Here is a 7,775-nt window from a genome sequence, read left to right on the forward strand (position 1 = left end):
AGTATCGTAAAATACCAGCAAACGAAAAAGAATTAAAATGGAAACACAAAATTAAATGAAAAAGAAATCATAAAACTAAAAAAAACCCAAACCTTATAGTACCGGTTGGTCTTACCAACCGGTACTAAAGGGCTCCAGGCCCCTGGAGCTGGCTCGTGCCACGTGGTTTCCCTTTAGCACCGGTTCATGCTGAACCGGTACTAAGGGGGGGGGGGCTTTAGTGCCCACACTTTAGTGCCGGTTACGGAACCGGCAGTAAAGGGCCTTACGAACCGGTGCTATTGCCCGGTTTTGCACTAGTGCATGCAGCAGTTGGAGTATTTTTTCACAAATGATTTCATCGTTTGGTTTGTAGTTACGGATGATTGTGATGGCCGTTTTGGCTAGGGGGAGCATATGCTCCTTGATGAACAGTACATTCATAAAAATAGTTAATAAATTTTAAAAATACTGATTATTTTTTATATGTTCATGATACTGTAAGTGTAACAAGCATACTTGACAATATTCATGCGCAATGGCATAACAGTGCTTCGTCGGTGAAAATAACAAAATAAGTGTAACATTTGGAGATAACATTTGGCATTTGACTTGTTATTTGTAAAGGCCAAAATACTTAAGCTTTCCCCTTCCAAATTTGCAAGTAGCATTTGCGTGTGACGATGAACTCATCAAAAAATTTAAATATTTTTTGATATATGGAAAATACATATTTGGCGCATAGAAGTATAGACTCCCATGAGCCAAACTGGATTTCCGCTGATGTTGCTGTAGGGGGTGTTAGGGCATCTCCAACTAGAACTGGGCGTTCAGTTCCCCCAAACCGATCTGTTCTGGTCTCAAATTTAGGTATTTGGACATGTGTGGAAAAAACAAATTGAATGACAAATATTACCTCCAAATATTACACTTGTTTTTTCACCGACGAAGCACTGCTATCCTGTTTCTCATGAAAATTGTCAAGTATTCTTGTTAGACTGACATGAACATCCAAAAAAATAGACTTTTTAAATTCATTTACTATTTATTTTGAATTAACTGTTCATCCAGGAGCATATGCGATGCTCCCTAGAACCAAAACGGCCCTTAGTAGGAGTTGTTACTTATTTTGTTTTTTGTTTGTTACTCGCTCTCGTGGGAGCATTCTCCTTTTGAACAATCTATGTAAGCCAAAACATGGGTGGAACGTCTTCGCTTTCTATATAAGCAGGGCTGCAAAGCCTACTTATGAAAAAACTCAATCTGACGAGGAGTCACGTTTGAGAAATACAGCATGCATACAGAAATTTCCACGTACTCTAGTTATCCCCTTTGTTTTGTCCATCCACTCAGTCGGTGTCTCTGCCATCCTCCTCAAGCAAGAATGATCCGCTCCGTGTCGTGCCTAGATGAACGTTGCGACGCCCCTGATAATCAGTAGAGCCGTTGCTTTGCAGGGAAACGGTGGACAGGCACACACGGCAGTAAATAAAGTTCTAGGCCACGTCCTCCTCCATCACCTTCAAGCTGTTGCAGGTACAGGAGAAGCGCAGCCAGTTGTACCATTCATGCCCATTTAACCGCACATGGGTTCGTTAGGCCAACTCCACGGCACGATCCCAAAAGGACGTCCGGATTGGCTGGATTTTGTCCGTTTGGGGAGCCGATGGGTTCGCCCGTGTCCGGCTGTGTCCGTTGGGTCGTGCGTGCGCCCACCGCACAGCCACACCCCAAATCGTGTCCGGGGTGGACGGGAATAAAAAACTGAATAAAATAACTGAAAAAGCAAATAAACGCATTTAAAAAAACATAAAACATATATAGGGGTCGGCCACAAAACGGCCTAGTTTCAACGGCCACTTAAAAGTCCCAGTTTCATAATTAACATAATAATAAAATAAAATAAAACTCCTCCCGCGCGCTCCTGCCGCGCCCGTCGGTGTCGTGGCCGGCGCCATCTTCACTGGCCGCCGGTGTCGTCGTCGTCGCTGACAAGGTCGACGTACTCCGGCGGCGTCCATAGGTGGGGCGGCGATGCGTGGTAGACGGGGGCGGGTTGGACGGCTGGAGGTGCCTGCACCACCTCCTCCCGCGGCGACGCCTCCCGCTACGATGACCGCGGCGGAGTGGGGCACCAGTTCACGCCCAGGTCGGCGGCCATCTCCGGCGCAGTGCAGGACCAGCCCCACCCCTGACCCAGCAGCTGCTCAAACGCGGGCGGGTCCTCCTCCATCGGCTCCTCCGTGACGGCTGCCAACTGCAGCTCCGGGAACGCGACGTCCCCGGCGGCAGAGACGGTGATGGCCTCCTCCAGGCCGTCCCACTGCCGCTCGTCGTGCGTGTTCATGGAGTCGTCCATGACACGCTGCAGGAGACGGGCCTCGTCCTCCGCTGTCATGTGAGGAGGGGGAGGTGGCGACGGAGACCGGGAAGGCGACGGCGTGGGCGTCAGGCCGTGCACCCGCGTACGCCCGCGCGGCTCTGCACGTGGCCTCCGCGGCCCCGACACGGTGCCGTCGAAGTAGGACGCGCGCCGCACGTCGTGCTCGTCCTGGAGCAATGTGTCCCACAGCGGGGAGTCGGGGGCGTACCTGTGGTCGTAGTACAGGTCGTCGGGGAGGAGGCGGCGGCGGCGGTTGATCTCATCGCGCCGTGCACGGCCGGTCGCCGGCACTGGCGGGATGGGGACCCGGTCCGCGGAGAGGTGCCATCCGTTGGGGAGGTGGGCGTCGCTCCACGGGACCGGCGTCCTCGTCTCCCAGTACCTCCGGCACATGTCCGCACAGATGTACTGCCGGTCGCGCTCGCCGGAGGGCCTAGGGGCAATGGTGAAGGGGGCCGGCGCAGGGGATCGATGGGAGGAGTGCGGCGGTGACGCGGGGGCTCGACGGGAGGAGCGCGGCGGTGATGCGGGCTCCTCCTTTTCCACGGATCCGCGGCGGCGGCCGGAGGAGGAGCCGGCCTCGCGTTCGTGCTTCCCCTTGCGGTTCCACATACCCATGGTCGCGGCCGGCCGGCGAGCTCGAGGGTGGGGAGTGGCTAGGGTTTGGGCGTGTCGACTTTCGAGGGAGCAGAGAGGGGCCGGCGTGGGGATGAGGACGACGACCGGTCCACGTGTCCCATTTAAGAAGGACGCCGACCCGTCGCTGTGCGGATGACAGGTGGGGCCACCCGCTCGTGCGCATTTATGTTGGCGGGTGGGAGATAGGTGGCCGCCTGCCACGCGGCCCCGACGCGGACGTTCGAAGTGTTCGTTCGCTGTCCGCTGCGACCCAAACCCATGCGCAAGTTTACGCTCGAAATGGGTTGGCACGGACACAAAACGGACCAGATGGGTCCGGGCCGTTGCGCGCTGGCCCGTCTCATTTGTCCCTTTTACCCCAAACGGACAGGGCCGGACAAGATAGGGTCGCGCTATGGAGTTGGCCTTACTATCCCAACTTTACTGATTGCGATTTCCGCTGTCAACGATGGAGCCGCTGCAAGGCACTGGCACAAGGCCGTAGAGGTGGGGCTAATAACGAATTATGCCAACTTTCAGACCGCAAAGGGCTTAACTGCAGCCATTCTAAAGATGATAAATATCCCCTCTGTAAAAAAGTATAAAAGCATTTAGATCACTAAAATGCTCATATATTTTCAGAGGGAGTAATTAGTTTAAGTCATATACCATCCACGTATTACGGATGCTAGTCATTTTTTATGTTTATATCCTACAAAAGGGTATATATCCTGAGTACACTATAGATTCATGAAGATAGTGATAACTGGCGGAATGGAGTACAACAACATCATTGACCAGCGAAGCCACACCCCTCTCTCTCTCTCTCTCTCTCTCTCTCTCTCTCTCTCTCTCTCTCTCTCTCTCTGGAATTCAATTTTGGGAGCGTTTATGTAGCAGGTGTTAAAGACGGCTGATTGTACCTTGTTGTACAGGCCTTTAGAACGTTTCCGTGCAAAAATATCTCATGAAAGAATTCAACATTATTATTTTCACGACAACACACTCACATCCTGCACGCACAACTAACAGTTTATATATCACAATGAATCGAGTGCGCTCTATCCATTCTTCACAAGTCATTTGGGTAGCATCCATTTCTACACCTCGCATACACTTCACAATGAACGAGGATACAAATAAGAAAAAAAAAGGAGAAAATAAAACAAAAAAAGGTTAGCTTAGGACAAGGAGACATCGGAAAGGGCATACTTATTTTGATGTTATTGTTTCATTCTTTTACTTGTGGATCTCCTGAGGTCCACGGCGGCGCACCCCAACCTGTGATGGTTGCTTGCTCCCTAAACTGGCATGCTCGTGTTCATTTTCTTGAAATTTTGTGAGGGATGTGGTTACATCGCCACAGGCTGCATGTTCCAAACACAGGTTTCATTCCAGGTACTCATGGAGCTACTGTTGATTCCTTGGGTGGACCAGCCTAAAGAAGAAAGCATAGAAACCTAGTTTTGCAGTGTTTCAGCTAGGCAGGGCGAGCCAGAGCACAGGTTGGCCCCAATGTAGCTCAGCCGCTGCTTGCAGTGGCTCGTCGCCATTGCATTGTCCAATCGTGCCTGGTTTGCGTGCCGCTTGCTCCCTACTATTTGAAATATTCAACTATTTTGATGTTTTTTAAAAGAGAAAAGTCTGAAAAAACATTGAACCCATGGAGTGAGTCTGAATCTAACCATAAACTTCCATGCATCCCTGGAATTGGCACCATAAACTTACTGATCCGACTCAATTCTAACCCTATCCCGGTGCTAGTCTTGTTTGTCGCACCAGGAGAGGACAAGTCCGACTAGATTCGTTGCTTCTCTCACTTAGTGTGTGTGGTCCTACATGCCATACACATCTTGTTCGTGAATCTCCCACTCTCTTCAGTCTTTCCTTCTCCTCTCCTTTGTCCCAGACATAGGCGTTGGCATCTTGCTCATCCACCCTGACTCCATCTCCGCGACTGTCACATGGTTTCCACTGTCCATGCACCCCTCCATGTTATCAGCTTCACAACTCTCCTTGTCTCCCTCTCGGTCTTCATCATCGATCTGGCTCTACTCTGCCGCCCTACCGCTATTGGTCCTAGCTGTACTCGGCGTGACGGTTGTCGAGCTTGCTATCACTGTACCGGGAACTCACGACTGGCATGTCTGCGAGGAGGCTGAGTGGACGCCGACAGACACGCGACGCGACCTCACGTTCTGTGGTCAGGGCGCTGCAAGTCCCTATGTTATACGTCTCTTTGGTTAATTAAAGCTTTTTTGAACGATTTTGACTAAATTTGGTATTGTATTCTTCTGTGAATAGCAAGTGTTTGATTAAATGTCGATGGTAGGTGTAGGCTCTCAGTCGTCTCGTCTCCTCAGATACCTGTTGCGGGGTGCGAGTTCAAACTGTGAGACGATGTGCGACATCAACAGCGGCATAGGAAGCGTGGACACAGAGTGTATGGAGCTGGGTACATACATGTTTGTGGTGTTGCTGAAGGACATGTACGCGTACCTCGCGTGATTGTCTCGGGAGCATGGATGCTATTCTCATTCTCAGACCGTGGTCTGGAGAGCAAGCAAGCTAGCGATGATGTCTTGGTGCATGATTTTGGATCTGCACCTGATACAAAAAATGGGTAGAGAGAGAGAGAGAGAGGGAGTCGGTGGCAGAAGAGGATGAAGACATGTGGGTCCGTACAATCAGTGAGACAAGCATGTGAACCCCGCCAGGATCTTTCTTTTCCCGGTGCAATAAACAGCTCTAGGGTTAAGATTGACCAGGATCAGTAAGTTTATGATGCCAAACTTAAGGGAATGGATGTTCAGGGTTAAATTCAGACTCCCTCTACAAATTAAAGGTGTATTTCGAACATTTTTCTTTATAAAAAGAAGTGCACATCGATATATTGCTTTTAACGACGACGACATGTGTCATCCGCTCAACGAATGAAACACATTAATCTTCATCCACATTCGTTAGCTTCCTCATCTTCTTACTCTGCCTGCTTCCTAACTATGTAAACCAAGTGTTTCTCGGCTTGCAACATAGGCTAACCATAGTGGGAGTAATTTTGTTAGTAACAAAACGCACCCCAAGGTAAACTTGCTTAGGTGGCAAGTGATGAGATGAGAGATTTTGTGATAACACAATATTTTACCATAATAGAACATACTTCAAGACAAAACGAGTCTACATTTAAATAAATGAAAACTTGCATGATAGCACATATAGAGGAGCCAACTACGTTGTGTTTAATGCCCACCGGCTCACGAATGGACGCGTGGCTGCAGTAGTTTAGTGGTGGCAAGGAGGCGTGTTCAGTTGAGGGTGCCACAGGCGGCACTCTCTCGGTCGGCATGCAACTTCAATGCCGCCAGTAAGAGGTCGTGTCCGCTCTGGGCCGGCTGAATGCGATCTCAGCTGGCGCCGGACAGGAAAGCGCGTGGACGATGGGAGGAGGGTTTTGGGTGGGCCACGGTTGCAAGACGCGGACGTGGCAGTGGTTCGGACGCCCAAACCGCCTCTACTTTGTCACCAGTTTGCGGGAAAGATCATGCCCACACAGCTCGGCGGACCTATACATGCCCGCATTGGATGGCACAACACGTCCGCACCTTGCGGTCTGGACAGTTGCTGGCGGTTTTAGGGTCGGCGTTGGAGATGTCCTTATGTAGGTGGTTGTGTATGATTTTAATTACTTGGGAGATATGTATAAAAATATTGAAATTAAATCTGGTTTGTATGAGCTCAGTACAATATTGGATTACTGCAGATGTAGGGTAACTGAACCATAGACAAAAAAATGACAGAGAGCATGACTAGGATTATATGAACAATTTAATATACGCAGCCGAACCATTGTACGTGGTGTGGTTGTGCGTGTGTTTACTCACTTTAGACTAGCCACAATGAAGAGTAACATACACTAGTAACATACACATATCCCTAGACTATGTTACTACCTAAATAGTGGGTAGTAACATAAGTGTGGTAACATGCAAAGCTTCATTTATTAGGTTGTAGACTCATATTGCATTGGGACATGTGATGTTACAGTAACTAGCTAAGTTACTAGTACTACATCTCTCCTCATTAACTCATTGCCACATAAGCAAATTTGTTGAGTTGGACTCGATGTTAATACCGAAGTTACTCCCATTGTGGCTAGTCTTAGGAACAAACCGCCACTCCATATCAATGCTCGAACCAACCAGGTCTCTCTCTCTCTCTCTATCTATCTATCTATCTATCTATCTATCTATCTATCTAATCCAAATCACATCCATGGGTGACAGCTGAGACCTTTCCGAGTAATATATCTCAAGAAATAAGTATGAGATAAATGCTCTCAGCAACCCCGCCAAGCACAACTCAGAATTTATATAGATAAATGCTCTCACATGTCAACTGCATTCTCTCCATTCTTTGGAGTCATGGAAGTTCAGGTCCTCTGATAGACATGATGTTAGCAAAAACAATGCTTGAGAAAAAGGAAAAAAGGAAAGGGAAGTTAGTTTGGTAATAGGAGATGTCAGGAAATGAATGCCTAGTATCAAGGCAAAGTGTAGTACCAAATGAAATGTTGGTCTTGCGCAAAACCATTCCACCTCCAAGCACTACAAATGGGATAGAGACCACGATAATGCGTTCTCACCTGTGCGTCTTTGTCTACCTCCTCACTGCGAGAGAAGAGGTTGTGTTTTAGCTGCACGTACTCTATGGTAGGCTACCGGAGGAGGTCACCTCCAGGGGTGCCACTGTCGATCCAAAACTTGTTGTTAACTATACTTTATGATATGCTTCTTAT

This window comes from Triticum dicoccoides, chromosome 4A, assembly GCF_002162155.2.
Source record: "Triticum dicoccoides isolate Atlit2015 ecotype Zavitan chromosome 4A, WEW_v2.0, whole genome shotgun sequence".
Taxonomy (NCBI): Eukaryota; Viridiplantae; Streptophyta; class Magnoliopsida; order Poales; family Poaceae; genus Triticum; species Triticum dicoccoides.